Source organism: Danio aesculapii, chromosome 17 (genome assembly GCF_903798145.1).
Source record: "Danio aesculapii chromosome 17, fDanAes4.1, whole genome shotgun sequence".
Classification (NCBI taxonomy): domain Eukaryota; kingdom Metazoa; phylum Chordata; class Actinopteri; order Cypriniformes; family Danionidae; genus Danio; species Danio aesculapii.
The window spans coordinates 11,004,033-11,021,291 of record NC_079451.1 but is presented as its reverse complement, the minus strand read 5'-3'; the positions used below and the strand labels follow the sequence as shown (position 1 = coordinate 11,021,291).

The 17,259-nt window shown below is 36.9% G+C and overlaps 1 pseudogene; it reads left to right on the top strand.

Moving 5' to 3' along the window:
- Positions 1-4,575: 4,575 nt before the first annotated feature.
- Positions 4,576-5,369, top strand: LOC130244695 (N-alpha-acetyltransferase 30-like; annotated as a pseudogene).
- The last annotated feature ends 11,890 nt before the right edge of the window (positions 5,370-17,259 follow it).

The window sequence follows — 17,259 nt, the reverse complement described above, 5'->3', positions numbered from 1 at the left end:
GCAAGTCTCCAATAAGGTCCTCTTCATTCTCTTTATGCTTGTCTTAGGATTCTCCACCTGTTTTAGTCAGTCTGGCTCCTCCAGTCATTCGGCAGATTCCATGTCAGACGTTTTCTAATTGGTCTTTTTTTCTAAAGGAACAAATCTAAGAATGTATTATTAGAAGTTATAATTAGGAACCAAGCCTTGGAGAAAAAATGTTTTAGGTTGTTTTATTTGAGCGGTATGGCGGCTCAGTGAGTAGCGCTTACAGCAAGAAGGTCGCTGGTTCAATTCCCGGCTGGATCAGTTGGTATTTCTGTGTTGAGTTAGCATGTTCTCTCCATGTTGGCGTGGGCTTCTCCCCGGGTGCTCCGGTTTCCCCCACAGACGTTTTGTCAGTTTAGTGGCTAATTCGTACGAGTTCAGTCTTACGGAATTGTACGATTTTAAAAAGGAGGCGTGGCACCTATCCCCAATCGTCATTGGGGGATGAGCAAATAGTGCTAAATTGAATGAGTTTGATCGTACGAATTCATACTAATTAGCCACTAAATTAAAAAGTTATGAATTGCCGTGAGATTGTGTTGCTGTTTCCCAGTACTTGGTTGCAGCTGAAAGGGCATCCACTGCATAAATCATGCTGGATAAGTAGGCGGTTCATTCTGCTGTGGCAACCACTGATAAATAAAGGGACTAAGCTGAAGGAAATTGAATGAATCAATGTTTTATTTGATTATCTTGTCCTTTTGTATATTATGTGCACTGCAAAAATATCTGTTAAATAACTGTTGCATTTAGTTTGTAATTCATGGGTGTTTTAATTGCATTATGGGTCCTTAATCTCTGCTCTTACCAATTTTGAAGTTAGAAATTTTAATAAAGTGACTCTTTACATTTTTTATTGGTTAGAAATAATATGGGCTTGAGAATCTAGATTTATTTCTATGTATTTTATTTCTCTCTATTTATCTCAAAATCGTGTTTATAATGAAAAATATATAAATAAATAACAAATATAAATAAAAAACTATAGTAGTATCACAACTGATGTCACAACTGCTAAAACACTGTTTTGATTACACAAGCATTAGAATTCATATGCTTATTTCAAGCTATGGCAATGAACTAGCAAGAATACTGTTTAATACAGCTGTTTAAGGACTGAATATGCTAACTCATAATTGAAAATACTTTCAATTTCATAAAATATTTTCAAATTTTCACATTAAAGTCAAATATTGCTCCATGAGCATACTGAATTGGCATACTTAACAGGCAATACTAAAAGGCTATTTTAGCATGCTAGCCATAATTATTAGGGAGTTTTATTTCATTAAGTCAATATTGCTGGCAGGGCAATGGAAAGTAACAAGTCACATTTCAGGCCTGTAGCCAGCCTGGTGAAAGGGTCTTTCGTTTTCTCAAAAAGTGAAAATTTTTGGGGTTGTTTGCCTCATTTTCTATTCAATAATGAGATTTAAATGCTGCATTTTTGTGACATTTTAAGCACTACTTTTAGCTGGATTAGCTTGTCGGTTAGTAATAATAACCATGTTTTGATGTACCAAGAAATATGAATAAATACATTTTTAAAAATAAAAATTTATCGTATTACATCATTAGAAAAAATAGCAATCTGTTAAAGTTTTAAATTAAAACTGTAGCCTATTGTCTAAATAACAAACTGGCCAGCATATTCAACTGTCCTCAATCAGAATTTGGCCATCTGATTAATAAAAAAAAAATAAATAAATAAAAAAATATGGCGACGCAGTGGCGCAGTAGGTAGTGCTGTCGCTGTCGGCTGGTTCAGTTGGCATTCTGTGTGGAGTTTGCATGTTCTCCCTGTGTTCGCGTGGGTTTTCTCCGGGTGCTCCGGTTTCCCGCAAGTCCAACGACATGCGGTACAGGTGAATTGGGTAGGCTAAATTGTCCGTAGTGTATGAGTGCGTGAATAAAATGTATGTCTTTCCCAGTGATGGGTTGCAGCTGGAAGGGCATCTGCTGCATAAAACAAATACTGGATATGTTGGTGGTTCATTCCGCTGTGGCGAACCCAGATTAATAAGGCACTAAGCCGAAAAAGAAAATGAATGAATGAATAATAATGTAGAGCTTAACGATTTTTATAGCCTCTCTTGAAAAATGTACACTTGAATATTCATGGATAACAACATTAGCAAAATTAATATTGAAATCTATTTTAAAATTGGCCGCTTTTGGCGCTTCACACCTTTTTATTGGTCAGTTTCAGGAACAAGGTCCAAGATTTAGAATAAAAGTTACCTGTAAAATGTATTCTCTATTTAAAAACAACACAGTTGTGAAAGACGACTAGGTCAGATTGTATGTTTTATTGTACTGCTGCTGTTAGACTCCTGAAAGATAATAGTTTAGCTGAAGTCACTCCGAAGCAACAGCCAATTCAAAGCGTTATTTTCCCTATTTATGATGGCATAGCAGTCAAAATATAGTACAAATGAGCACATGTATGAGGCAAATGTTGGACCTTTGTCAGCAATGGGTGGGTCTTTCGAACCACCAGAACCTCCCTGGCTATACGGGCCTGCATTTGGGATTGATACTCTGCATCCATGAACACCCACGGTGGGACCCCGGGAAAACATCTCACATAATTGGATGTCTGGGTCCATCTAGTGGCTCTTCTTGGAAAAAGTATTTAGCATTTTTAGCTGAAACAATAAGCTAATGAACCACAGAACTGTCTGTAACCAGGAGCTAGTTTGCGAAGGTCATGGTTTAAAAGTATATGGGTTGAAATAATGGTTTTAAATTGTTTTAAAGTTAATTAAAGTCCGTTTCTTTAAAAAGCATTACTCGTTCTATTGTAAATAAATGCTAGTAGCGTACACATATTACATAAGAACATGGGAATCTGTTGTTTTAAAACCAGTTACAAGGACAGGTCTTGTGACGTCAAAATAGCATTGGGCACGAGTTAGTTATTTTTAACCTAAAAAAATAAAACTTGATTTGTAAACGATTAATGTAATTGTAAATGAAAAAAAAAAAAATGATTAGTAACAGAAAGGCCGTCACATTACAATATTCACAAAGACAGCTTAATTAAAAATAATTACACATGACCTGATAAATTAAACCACTAATCAATCGATCAATCAAACAAAAACAACAACAAAAAAGGTTTAACCAACAGACAGTTGCAAATGTTTGCTTTATGACTTTATATCCATCTCCTTGGCTAAAATATATATTCCTCTTTTAAAATATTTATCCAGAGGGATAAAAATACAATTTACAATTTAATAAACTAACAGGTTATATACACCATGCATGCATTTTTTCTTTGCTTCAACAAACTTATTAACATCCATTTAAACTGTCAGTTAAGCAGGAATTGTTAACTGTTAATTGTTAATGTACTCATCTGAAACGAATGTACGTGTTGTTTATACATGACCTTGAATTACATTTAGTGACATATTTGACATTTCACGAGACATTTAATGATAATTGTTGTTAAGAATTTATTCGACGTATTAACATTTTTTAAAATTATTTTATTTTATTTTTTATTTAACATTATCAACTTACAAACTCAAACGGGGTACAATACGGCAAATAACAATATATACACCCTTCCAATCACATTTACATTATACAGTGCATACACACATTTTAATGCATAACATTAAAAAGAAAAAAAACTTCTAGGGGGGTTACACAAAAAATATTAAATAAAAATTAAATTAAGTTAAAAATAAATATTCATTTCCAAAGGAAAGAGACTTAGCCATAGTTTTGTATAGTTTATCTGTAGCCACATTTTCTTAGGATATTACTTTTAAGACTCTAAATAGGTTTTACATACATTTTTAAAGCAATTAATCGAGGGTTTACTGTTATTCCATTTACTTTTGTGTATTTATATTTACTATAATAATAATAATAAAAATAATATTATAATAATAAGTGGGGTTAAACCATCTGCATAAACCAAAACCTTAATCAAATTTAGGGATGGAATGTCAGTATCTAATTGTTGCAACTGCAAAGGTCCTGCCAAAACGTTTTTCAATGGTTTCAGGTTTTTCTGAACAAAAAACACAAGAATCTACCTCAAATCTGATTTTTTCGTAAAATATCTGCTGCTGGATATGTATTATTGATTATCCTGAACGTCATCATTCATTTTCGGTAAAATTGTCCATTTAAGATACGAACGACGTATTAACATACTAAAAATACATTGTGCGCCTTGAATGTGTGAAAGCCATAGACTGTAAAATATATTTTGACAGCCTAACCCCTAAACCCCCAAAGTCATCCAGGAAGTACCAGTTTTGACACATTAACAACTCAATTTCCCGGCAACCTTTACGCCAAAGCACCGACATAGTGTCGTAAATCATCCACCCTGCTTTACGGCAGATAATAGGCCAGTGTGGAGTGAATTGAGTAATGGCAGGAACAGACACGAGATAGTCCACGAACTTTACGTGATTCCTAGATTTATCAGGTACCAGCAGCCGGACGGACGCCTGTCTTCGTCGCCGTTGGTAGTGAGAGGCTGATTCCCACCCCGTTTTCTGTCAACCTAGCAAACTGTATGCAGTGGAATGGCTGAAGTGCCGCCTGGGCCTAACGCACTGCCTTCATCCCCGAGCGAGATCACACCGCTGCCCGTGGACGGGTGCACCTTACTGGGCAAAGATGACGGACGGGACATCATCGGCCCCGGCCGGGACACCAGCACGCCAGCGAGCATAAAACGATAGTCAAATCCAACCAGAACAACGTGCATCCCAACGCAACAGCCGCCCAGTTTCACACAGCCCAGCTGAACGGGGTCCAGTGCAACCACACTCACCTCCAGAACCACGTCCAGCAACACCGGCCGTCCGACAATCAAAACGCTGCTTCCGATCACCACGGCGAACCGGAGGTTGATCACACGGAAAACAACAACTGCACGCGAAATAAACGATGTAGTGATCTAATATCCCAGAGCCAACCGCCGCCGAACAACGGACTAAACTGCACGGGCGGCATGGCGATCACGGAGAGCAGTTCTTGCCGACCGGAGAACGATGTAAGTAGTAGGACTGGTGCGGCGGATGCGGCGGCGCTGGTGCTGGACGGGGCTGGATCAGGATCAGGCCCGGACACGCAGGCCGCTGGAGTTGAGCAGGCGGCGGCTGACAGCGCTCCCGGTGGCGGAGATGTCGAGATTGGCGCTGGAGGAGCACGACGAGTCCATCCGATACGTGAGATACGAGTCCGAGCTCCAGATGCCCGATATCATCCGACTCATAACGAAAGACTTATCTGAGCCCTACTCCATATACACCTATAGGTACTTTATTCACAACTGGCCTCAGCTCTGCTTTCTGTATGTATCATGACATTCGCTTATCTTGATGAGACTGAAGAGCTCAGGACAGCTGTAGCTTTCAAAACCATCTCTGAGATAACAATGTGTGGGTTGTGTATGATGGTGTAATGGTTAACGTTAACAAGCGATTATTCCTGGTATACTACTCTGGTAATTATTTGGTAATGTCTAAATTAGTGTAAGTCACGAAATTAACGTGATACGGAATGTGTTAAAAACACGACATGATCATGTTAGCATTTTAGCCTGACTGGAATGAGCATGACATTACGCTACATTTTCACCATGGTTTTTGTCAAACACAAAACATGATGACCATTTAGAAATGTAGTCGCAGTACTTGCCATTTCATTGGAGGTAATACGTTTGTTTTTATATGCCCTGTTTGTTAAAGGGATAGTTACCCCAAAATGACAATACTGTCATCATTGAATTCACTATTTACTTGTTTCAAACAATTTTCTCTTTTTCTATTAAACATAAAATATATTCTGAAGAATGGTTGAGGTAAAGTAGATTTATATTAGCACATTCATTCAACGGCCCCTATGTTGTTTACCTATGCTACTTTAAATATTCGGTCTGAATTAGCATGCGAGTACTACTTCAAAATAGCATCAGTACCATTAATTTACTGTGAACAATGTTGTATTTTGATACTTTGTACTTTTGAATATCTGAATGCTAGAATAATATAAAACCAACGTTACCTTTATTGAAGACTGTTTAAAAACCTGTAACCATTGACTTCCATAGTAGTCAATTGATACATGTTTCCACCATTCTTCTTCAATATATCTTCTTTTATGTTCAAATAAACAACAAAAACCTTTAATTGTTTTGTAACAAGTAAAAGGTAGTAAACGATAACATAATTGTCATTCTGGGTAAACTCTCCCTCTAAAGTGATAGCCAAATTTAGTTTATGTACATGTTTTACCACATTAGACCCCATCTCTAATATTTACCTTGTTTCCTCTCTTACTAGATACATGGTCTTTATAAGATATTGTTTTTTTATGCAAAATGGTTTATTATTAGGAAGGAAAAATATAATATCAAGTGTTACTAATTGATTAGCATGGTAATTTACTGTGAATAATATTCCAGTTTATTATTATTATTATTATTATTAGTTTATTATAGGAAGGAAAAAATAATATCAAGTGTTACTGATGATTAGCAGGGTATTTACTATGAATAATATTCCAGTGTAAATCAAAGAATAACATATTACATAATGCATTGCACCTGTTAAACATTATGCCAAGATAAAAAAAGAAATTACCATATATGTCAGTGTGTGATTTATTAAAAAAGATATATGGAACCAAGGTTTGTCATATAGTGAAGTTTTTGATTAATTCATCTTGTGAAGTCATTTGAATTATTATTTTAACAGGGATTGTTCATGTAAAAAAATGCTATCAAAAGGTATTCTGCTGCTGATTGTTGAGTACCAAAATTGAGCCTCCATTGACCATATTGACTCCATATAGAGTTTGCTTTTACTTGTTTGATGTATAAAATGCTTGATTGATTAGCAGTTTCATAACACTTGGAATTTATAAGTGGATGTTAAAGTGTAGAACATGGTATTCTCCAAAAACACGACATGACTATGTGTCATCTCCAAAGACATTCTTTTCCATTAGCATTTTTAAAAACCTAGTTGATTCTTCTGAAATGTAGTATGGTCTCTAATCTACGTTGACATGCATCATAATTCTGCACTGACTGGAGTCACTCCAATGATTGTACATGCTCAATGAGTTGTGGAGGGGAGTGCGGGGTGTTGTTGAACTCTTAAGCATTACAGTAAGCGCTGAATACAAGTTAAACTTAAAGGGTTGTACTGTAAATTGTTGACTTCATTTTCATTCTCAGTTTTTTAACTTCTTGCAAATTCACTGGCTTCTGTGTAAAATATAGTTAATTTTAATTTTAGTGGTCTTAAGAGAGCTTCACTTTTTTAAATAACCTCATTTAACAAGTCGCCTAGAGTTAAGCAGTTGAGTTTTATCATTTTGTTTAAATCCATGCAGCAGATCTCTGGGTCAAGAGGGAGAACTTTTAGCTTAGCTTAGCATAGATTATTAAATCGGGTTAGAACATTAGCGTCCTGCTCAAAAATGGCTAGAGTTTCAATAATTGTCCTATTTAAAGCTTGACTCTTCTATAATAACATTGTGTACTAAGATGACTGAAAATGAAAAGTTGCTATTTTCTAGGCCAAATTTGCCAGGAACTGTAATGTTATTATGCACAGCGCTTGTTTATTTTGAATTATTTTGAATTGTCTCTCACAAGTGTTATATTGATAAAGTTAGCTGATTTTCAGCTGTTGTATGAAATATTGTGCCTGTCTGCACCAGCCATGGTATAGCAACAAAGTTCCTTAATTATACCATACACTAGATATCACATACAGACCCTGAGCATGCGTTAATAGTAGAGGTGTGAACCTATACTGGTATCATGGTTTCGGTTACGATTATCATGCCATCGACCTCGGTTCAATTCGATATTTCGGTGCATTGACGATGCTTTCCATACACAGTGTTGTATTTTGGGGGTGGCTATAACAAGCAGTCTGTATAAACAAACACATGGACACACAGCACCACACTGTCTCTCATTCACACACATACACAAGCATAGACCGCACCAAACAAATGCAACACACGCCACACTCGCTTGCTTGCTCGCTCGGAGCATTATTGTGAGACGGCCCACTCCTGTTTAAAATTACACCAGAGTTATCGACCGCTCCTGTGCTTTATTCAGAAATGTATTCCCGCGCCGCATGTAATCTGGTCGGGTCCCCGCGACAATGCACAGGTACAGCCGCGGGAATGCATACAGCCGAGAGGGAGGAAAAGTCACGCCAGGAGGTGAAATGGGCCACAGTAAGAGAGAGAGAGAAATGGAGTACTTTCATTCCCTCAATTGCAGAGAAATAGGGGCTTCTGCTGTAAGTGCCAGTGAAAGACTTCCAGAAAACACACACACAGTGAAATTTTTAAGCAGTTGGCGCCTGTAGTGTTGTAAATGCCCGCCCTCGCCTCCCTGCGGACAGAGCGCATATGAGAAAAATCACGTCAGTACATAATAAACCGGTTATGATTATTACTGAACCGATACCGAATTGTTTGCGTCTGCATCACGGTGTACCGAGGAACATTAGTTTTGACACCCCTAGTTAATAGTGCGCCACATTTGTACAGTGCTCCCAGGACAAATGTCATTCAACTGCACTAACATAAAGCAAATGTAAAGATGCTTGACTTTAGCACTGCATACGAGTGTAGTAACGAGCAAAGAAAGAAAACAAAGCACAAAGGCAGAACATTTCATAGGTAAGATTTTGTTTTGTATGTATGAGCTTTTGTGCTAAACAAGTAAAGTTACTGATGATAAAACAGTCACTTACTGCACTGATCATTAGGCAAAGGAGCATCAACTTGCACTAAATTCTCAGCTTATGGCAGGTTTTGTGGAATAAAATCAGCAAACCATGCAAATGAAACATGACAAGATGCTGGTGCCAGAAACTTGTATTATTGTTGGCTAAGTGAACGAGTCGTTTATAAAGGAGATTCAATCACAAACGAATCGCTCCTTCTGTTCGCATTAGAAGTGAAAGCAGGCGAGGGTGTGTGTTTCAGGACAGGGATTAGATCAATTTAAAAGGGAGGAAGATAATACATTTTCATGCACACAAACACATGCTCTTTGTCAACAATGCCCGTGCGGTCCTCTTATCCATCGATGTAGAAAAGTGATGTTGTAAATTATAATTTTCGTAATTCAAAAAAAATATTTGCATACTGACCACTGGGAAAACTCCTGATCATAGATAGATATATGCATATGTGTTATATATCTTGGCTCTGGATGGCCAGTCTCCACGGCATCTTGGTCCCATCATTCATTTCAAATGAGCGCTACCCTGTACTAAAATGGCGGCTCTATTGACGCATTCCTTCCAATAGACAACGACAGGGTAGGCGACATCTAATGTTAAATATCCTATGCATTATTACACCTGAATCAAAGTATAGCCAAATTATAGCAAAATTGGCCTATAAAATAGCAATATTTCATTCTAGTAATTAAATTTTAGTACATTTTCATGTTAGTCCTACACAATGTGTAGTTACTAAAGAGTCAAGCTTTAGGAAAATAGGAAAAAAAATTATCAAAACTCATCTTTATTTTCGAGCTAGCTCTAGTCTTTTCTGATTCAATGATCTATGCTAAGCTAAGCTAAAAGTGTTCTCGCCTAACCCAGATCTGCTGAATAGTTTTAAAAAATGTGTTTAAGTGTTGAGTACTTGTTAAAGAAAAGGATTTTCTTTATTATTTACCTTTGTATGGTAGTGTGTTGCTTGTGTACTTGTAATTGTCCTTGTGCACACGAGGGTCAGTCATTACCATAAATGCTTCACACTGGAATCAGAGTTTTTTTTTTCTGACCACATAAAAAATTAGCCAAAGAATGTAAAACAGCCATACCAAAATACTGTTTTGTTGAGATGTAAATAGAGCACTAAAGCTTGTAACTATGAAATAGTAAAGTTCTGTATCGGTACCATGGTAATAACATGCATTATAGACATAGCACTGTCATAGTATTGGAGTACACTGTCTTTTTACAGTGAACCGGGCCATAATTAATAACAAAAACATTAATTTGTTCTACAGAAACCATAGAACTAACATGTTAATGTGGTGTAGTCCACATCCCTACTGTGATGTAATATATTAATAATCGGTGGTACATTTTAAGTCAATAAAGCATATTAATAGCTTTATGAACGCACATGGGGGTGTTACTCTCACAAATTGAACCTACTAATAAGATATTGTCATTGTTTTGCTCCTGTTTCTCAGCACAAAAGAGGGTAATTGCAGTCTGGATGAATCTTTCTCTGATGTGTCACAGGCAATGGTTTGAGGAAGGACTGTGTTGGGTGCCAGCGTGTTGTAAGCTAGACATGCCTAAGAAGATGTTTCGCTCGCGGGTACACTCGCCATGCTGCCGTGGCACTCCAAATTCACGCAGGAAAAGGCATCGGTGGAAGTGCTTTGCTAGTGCGGTAACCCTCACCTCAGAATGGCAACAGAAACGGATCTTTTTTATAGGACACGCAATCTGCTTCAGTGTCCAGCTCGCATTAAGTGTCTTTGAATCCTGTGAACTGCTATGAATCCAGGGTGTCAAAGAAGCCACCTATTTCCTCATGTGCTACTCCATTCATATTTTATTTCACTTGTTGAATGGGTTTACAATTACTACAGAAGTGTTTTGAAGGATTAAAAGCTGTATTTTTTCTTTGTTAGGCACCAACCCTTGTGAAAAAGGCCATTTATGCTATGGTGGAGGGGGGACTGTGATGAGGTAAGAGATTAATATATCTTAATATTTCATGCTCTGGGTGCTGTTTGGAATGAATAATACTACTGCATACTTAATATTGAACATTAGAGATGTCAGACACGTTGAACATTAGAGACGTCAGACACGTGGATTCTCCTCGAGTCATATTGAAATAGGTTTGTAAATGTAATTAATGTATTTAAAATGATTTTAATTAAATGTTAATTTTACGATTAAAAGTATTATTGCTGAAATTAATGCTTAAATCATTTTGTGAACTAGATGTTTTTCGTCTTTTACGCAAAAATTGTTTATAAATGTATATTGTGATAGTTAAAGTTTTGTAGTGGAGTTCAAAATTAGGAAACAATTATTTATTATTGTTAATATAATATTCTTTTTCTTTTGAAAAATAAAGTATTCTTTAAAGATTTGGAGGATTTTTTGTGGCTGTAGTACAGTGCTAATATAGTGTTTCTAAAAATATCCCAACAACTCTTTGGAGAAATCACAGTGAAGAAAATTAGAAAATGGCAGTAATTGTAGCAGGAATAAAGGCTGTAATCAAAATATCCAGTAGTTAAAAATGTACAGTAGGAAGTGTAAAGGCCCTTGCTTTAAATGACACCACATGTCTTTTTGTCCACTCTTCTTCCAGTCTCTTCCAAAGCTTTGAGACTGTAGTGTTTTTTTAGCCATAGCTTTGTCACCAGTGATTTTCAATCAGGTTTAGTTCAGGTCTTTGGGTTGGCCATTACATTATTTAAATATTTTAGCTTTAGATAGTTACTTTACCTGTTTTGCTGTGTTGTGGGGCTTATTGTCCTGCAGGAAAATTGCTAATTGGGTGAAGGAGAGCAGGGACTACATGGTGCTGAAGGAGCTTCTGATTACATTTTCTAAATTAAACTCTCTGTCATCACTAAAGTGAACTTTGGAGAATTTCTCGGTCCACACAACATGCTCCTCAGTGAATATAAATCTAGTGTTTTGATTTATTTCTGCTGATGAGTTTTTGGTCACAACAGGGTAAACTTTCAGTTCGAATTTTCTTAAATGTTGAGAACAGATCCTTTACCCTGTTTAGAGTTGAAACAATTGAGCAATTCCTGCTGCAGTGTTGTTTGGTGTAGTTATTCCCTCTTTTATACATTGCTTTTAAATATATGTAAATCATAAAATATTCTTAAGAATTGCCATGTTACCCCTGTTTTGAATAGCTTTAAAAAAGAACGAGCGGTGAACTCAAAATGATAGATTGTCGAATTTTAAACTTCTATGTTTTCACAAATTATGATTTAATTTAATTAATATAAACATTTTTAAAAAAAACAATCATTAAAAAAAGTCCAGCAGACTATACCCTTGAGCAATGATATCAAACTCAATTCCTGGAGGGCCACAGCTCTGCATAGTTTAGCTTCAATCACCTCCAACTCCACCTGCTTAATAGTCTTTAGTAGTCTTAAACAGGAATCGAGTTTGAGACCTATGCCCTAGTGCAGGGATCACCAAACTTGTTCCTGGAGGCGCCAGTGTCCTGCAGATTTTAGCTCCAACCCTAATCAAACACACCTGAACAAGCCAATCAAGGTCTTACTAGGTATATTTGAAACACCCAGGCAGGTGTGTTGAGGCAAGTTGGAGCTAAACCCTGCAGGACACACGGCCCTCCAGGACCGAGATTGGTGACCCCTGCCCTAGAGTACTTGAAACAATTCCCTGTCATTTTAAAAGGTTCTCTTAATGTACCACCCATCCTTGGGAGCATATATAACATAATAATGTAGTTTCTGCCACATGCCAAACATAATTTTTTTGTTCTTTGTATTTTGAAAAGCTTTTTTTTTATTACCCCAATATCTTATTCCAGAAGCCTTATTCATATTATATGATTTTTTTTTCTGATTTCGGCACCATTTGCTTGTAATAGAATGTCATGGGCATTTGTTATTCTCATAGTCCAGCATGGGTACTGTCACATGAGTCAGGTAGACCAATAGGTGTACAGAATCTTTTCTGCTTTACTGCTTGGTTGAGTTATTGCAACAGTTTGCTTGTATGACGTGTCAACACGGAACGACCATGGCAGAATAAAAAGATAAATGTTGGAGATCGATAGCCTAGGTATTTCTGCAGCCTAGGTATGTGAATAACAAATCACAATTACAGAGACATTTAAAATGTATGTGATTTCTCGATGAAAGAATGCTGATCGTAATCATCATGTGATGATTGATGTCTGGCAAATTTGGTACCCATGACACATCAAGAGTTTATCTAAACAAAATCTCACACAGTGACCATATTAACTGACAATAAAATTTTGTAATCTGAACGAGGTGTCCCATGAAATTAAAATAAAGTTTTTTTAGAACGTTATCATCAGTATTATTGGTTTTAAGATATCTTTAAGCTAGTGTGCATCAACAGTGACAAAATGTATATTTATGAAATATAGAACAAATGTAAACATGTAAAGCTTGAAGTTTGTCACTACTGCCCAAATGGATCAACTAGGCATGTGCCGGTATAAGATTCTGACGGTATAACCATGGATAAAATTATCATGGTGTCACGGTATCATGATTACTGCTCTAAAACATATTCTTTTTAAATGTCTGTGTTAAAAACAAAAACTTTTTACCGTTTTTAGCGCAATATATTTTATTTTGAGAAACATTTAAAATATTTTTGAGCAGTAAACATGTAAATAAACATGTAAATAAAAAATTGTGCACATACCTTTGAAATGCTATTGCAGAAAATGTTGATGGTTTTAAACCTTGACACTTCCAAACTGCGATGTACCTTGAAAACAATTATTGTCCCATGCCTAGGATCAACAGTTTTAATCACGTCACCTCATGCTTCAGTCTCTCATCAAATTGTGACCAATCAAATGCTCTCCTAGTATCTGACATGCCCCGCCCACTTCAAGACGCTTTTCATTTGTTGTGCTAGATCTCAACCACTCTCACTGTCAGAGCAGGGATAAAACAATATACTATTGGCTGTTTTTTTAAAGGGGGAGGGGCTACACTATGGCCCACTCTCTCTCTCATATATTGGTTTAGATTACATCAAACATTGAATAAAAATGCACATTTCAAGGACCTTTAAGTGATGACCTGAATTTTGTCAAAGTCCAAGGTTAGCTTCGTTCAAAAATAAACAAGAAAGCAGTATGTGGTAATATGCCATTCCAAATATGCTGCATTTTCTTTCCCCCTCTTATATATTTAACCTGCAAGATTGTATTACAAAAACTAGACTATGCATACACAATGACCATATCTCTTTGTTTTCATCCTCAGGTTGTGCTAGAGACGGAAATCACCAACAAATCAGCCCTGAAACTCTATGAGAACCTGGGCTTTGTCAGGGACAAGAGGCTGTTTAGATATTATTTAAACGGAGTGGACGCACTTCGACTCAAACTCTGGCTTCGCTAAATCAAACTTCGGGGCCCTCAACTCTTTCTTCATCCCTCTGGCCTCCTCTTCTTCCACTTTCCCCCAGCCCTCCGGCCTCAGATCACCCGACTTCCTTCAATAGAAAGATACTAACCTATGCTGAGCCACGAAGGGGAAGCTCTAAGGGAAAAATTCACCAATCATAATAAAGTGTTTTAAGAACTTTTTTGTGTGAACGAAAGAAAGGTCATTGCAAAAAAAGAAAATGATATACAAAGTCGGCTACTAATAGGACATTGACACCCAAAGGAAATGTGCTGGCGTCTCTGCTCAGGTGTCAATAGCCGGACTTTAAGAACTCTGTGTATTTTTGGTTCGGGGAGTGAAGACGGGTGGGACGAATGTGTCAACGGCATCGGCGAAACGAATCACGCCGAAAGCTAACAATGCGCCACAACTCTGTTTAGTTATTTTTACTTCAGAAACAATCACAACCCGAAGGATGGAAATTTCTTTAAACCAACTCAAAACTACTCACATCAATTTTTGTTTTTCTAAAAGAGGGTGCACGGGAGCATCGCAGGTTGTGATTGTGTTGGAGCCTGCTGCTTTGCGTTGTTTTTTTTGTGCGTACGGGGGTCTGTGGTTTATTTTGTGTTTTTTTTTAATGTTGTTTTGGAAAACACTGAGCAGAGCTTTTGCCCGCTATGAAGTTTGAGCTATGACAAACTAACACGCATACAGAAACACTTTAACATGAATGCTGCAAAAATGATGCAGATGGGCATCTCTGCTCTTTAAGCTTGGTTATATTAGTTCACATTTTACCATATTGGGTTTATGTGGCTTGTGATTCTGACACGAATATCATCTCACCGAACAAGATGACTTCTCTGTGAGTGTTTTGTACAATTAGATTGAGAATTATTTACTAAATGGGTCTAAAAGGAGAGTATTCTAATTTCTTTTTATGACTGTCTTCTTCATAGAGTCCCCCTTCCCATATTTGGACATTTCAAAAAGACGCACTTCTCATTTTTGCACTGATTAGATAGGGAGTATTGCTCAGTATACTTCCCTTATCCGCCACTCGCCTTTGTGGACCAGTAGGGGGCAGAATACAGATTTCACCAGCCCAGTCGTTCCTTTGGACTCATGCAAATAGTTGCTTTAAAGTCAGGAAACGGATTGATTATATGCAAGACGACATTGTTTAGAGGTTGTTTTAAAATTTATGGATGAAATTTCCGAAGGTTAGTGCTTTTATCGGTTTGTGTTTAACAGTAGTGTGCTGTGACAGCTTGATCATCACCCACGTTGTATGTGTGCTGTTCATTGCCAATAGACCCCCATTTGCTTTGCTGCTGGCTCATGAGCTGTTGTCGGAAAAAAAAGTGTTTTGTTTTTAAAGTTTGGAGTGGGAAACAAGTTTTTTTTTTTGATTTGCTAATTGTACATATGGAGGTTTGATTTGTTGTTTTGGATTGTCAGTGGAAAAGTTCCCCATAGAGCTGCTCCTGCTCAATTGTTGAGAAGACAAATAATTTGCTTTATAAATTTGCGCTGAAATACACCGATATTGCTGATTGATTTATGGGACGAGGAATTTATGCCTTTTTTAATTGTTTTATTTGAAGCCTAAATTGTAGTCCATTTCCAGGAAATGTAATGGTCCCATCAGTCCCTGTTGATGTACAAGACCGTGTGCTGTCTCTCAGTAAGGCTCAGGTGTTTGGTTTCTCTTCAATTCTTATTTCACTTGTCAGAGGCTCTTTTCAAGGATTCAGTGGTTATTAATAGGCAACTTGTCTTTGTAAGAATTGGATTCTTTTTGATTTGCAGATTAGGCAATTTTCAAAAGAAAGTTCGATTCAGCCTTTGAGTAGTTTTCTTCCCAATGGACCATCAAAGTCAACTTTTCGATTGCAAATATACATTTATTTTGAAGTCATCGGATAGCTTACATTCATGTCCATTTATTCACCCTTATGCTGTTCCAAACCTGTGCATTTCTGTGGAACACAATTGAAGATATTTATGTTTTGTTCTATCTGAGTTTAAAAAGGCATTGACTTAACATTGACCATTGTATGGACAAAACATTTTATGCTAAACAAACAAAGAACAAATGTTTGAAATGGCATGAGGGTAGAAAAATTCTATCAAAGTTCTCTAGCATTAAAATAAAATTCAGATCTTGTAAGAACTCGGATGTAATGGATTTCCAGCTATCAATCGTTGCCATTCAATACTGCGCATATTTTCGTATCGGATATTGTTTAAAGTTGTGGTTGGCACGATGATGTTTTTTGCACTGCCAATATCTGACTTTTGTGGTTTATTACTGCAAGCTGTCCATTCAACATTATGGCCTTGAACAGCTTTAGACGGAACAGCTGGCAGGTTCTAGCTGGTAAGATCACATGTTCAGATGTGGACACTAATCTGACCGGCTTCTGTTTTGGGGAATCATTCAGTGATGGGACTAATTTTGACTCTGCACTTGTGGCTAATTCTCACCCCTGTGAACGGTGGTGTTTATGTTGTAGTTAGTGTTGCTCTTGTACTTTCAGCTGATGATTCGGACGAGCGAGAATTGCACCTCAAAACATGGACACATTTTGTCGGGGAAAGAGCGACCGTTTGCATGTTGATAAAATCTTCTCCAACCTTCTTTCTCCCACTTTCAACCCTGACAAAATGTCTTGCAAAAAGTTTCTTTGTTTTCAAGTGAACAACAGACCTGGTTTAAAAATTATAATAAATTATTTGATTTTTAATCAAATGTTGTAGCTTGTTTTTTCCTTCTTCCTGAAAGGAGTGCTGTAAATTTTAGATTAATGGTGTCGTGGCTTTGTATTTCTTGGATATCATTATTCAGTCCATTTCTAGCTCCTGGTTTAAGGGTTAGTTTGCAAAAAACATTTAAATAATGAGCAATTGAGACCCCTTCATTCATCTTTGAAGCAGAAATAAGGATACATTTAGTTAAAATTTGACAGCTCATCCTTCATACCATCCTCCAAGATTCCTGATTCATTCAAAGTGCAGAACGATAAAAAAAACAGACCATATGCTTTTAGTCAAAGTCCCTTTAAGGC